At 63.6% G+C, this 585-nt stretch overlaps 1 protein-coding gene across 4 annotated transcripts in view; it reads right to left on the reverse strand.

Annotated features, from left to right (window-relative positions):
- ARNT (aryl hydrocarbon receptor nuclear translocator) overlaps window positions 1–479 on the reverse strand; it is a 28,630-nt gene extending 28,151 nt beyond the window's left edge. For all 4 annotated transcript variants that reach the window (XM_009326991.1, XM_009326992.1, XM_009326990.1 and 1 more), the window contains exon 1: window positions 403–479. The gene's annotated coding sequence lies outside the window, so the exon portion shown is untranslated. The remainder of the gene's footprint in view (window positions 1–402) is intronic.
- Window positions 480–585: the final 106 nt, after the last annotated feature.

Below are 585 nucleotides of genomic sequence, written 5' to 3' on the forward strand. Positions count from 1 at the left end.
GCCAGGCACCCCGGGACAGGGCAACCCCGGACGTCGCGTCCCCCTTATCCCCCCTCCCGCTCCCCCCGGGCACCGGCAGGACCCCAAAACTCAGCCTTTGCCGAAAAATCACCGGAGAAACCAGCCCGCGCCAGCCCCGGGGGCACTCGCAGGGGTGGCAAAGCTTCGCCGCGAAATAATCCTCTCTCTCAAAGCCATCTTTTTTCCTCTTGAAGGGGGGGGGAGTAAAGAAACCCGAGGGAGCAGGGGGATTTCTGGGCTGTTTAGGCCGTTTCGGGGCTTGTTGCGAGGCCGTTTCGCAAGAGCCAAAGGGGCGGCTCAGTTCAAAGCCCAAAGCGTTGCGGTTTCAGAGAGTTTTGCCCGGTTTGGTCCGAAACGAGCCAAGGACCGGCTCTGAATTACCTCGCAGGCTGGGGAGGACCTGGCTCCCCCTGCATTTTGGGGATAAATCCTCCTCCGCGCTCCCCGATTCACCCCGTGCCCTGCGAGACCCGCGAAGGGACCCCGGGGCCTTCGCCCGCCGGGCGCAGGGGGGTGCTGGAAAGAGCGGGGGAGAATTTAATCCGCCCGATTGTTTCTCCCCGT

The sequence above is a fragment of the Pygoscelis adeliae genome, unplaced genomic scaffold (assembly GCF_000699105.1).
Source record: "Pygoscelis adeliae isolate BGI_AS28 unplaced genomic scaffold, ASM69910v1 Scaffold787, whole genome shotgun sequence".
NCBI classification, from domain to species: Eukaryota; Metazoa; Chordata; class Aves; order Sphenisciformes; family Spheniscidae; genus Pygoscelis; species Pygoscelis adeliae.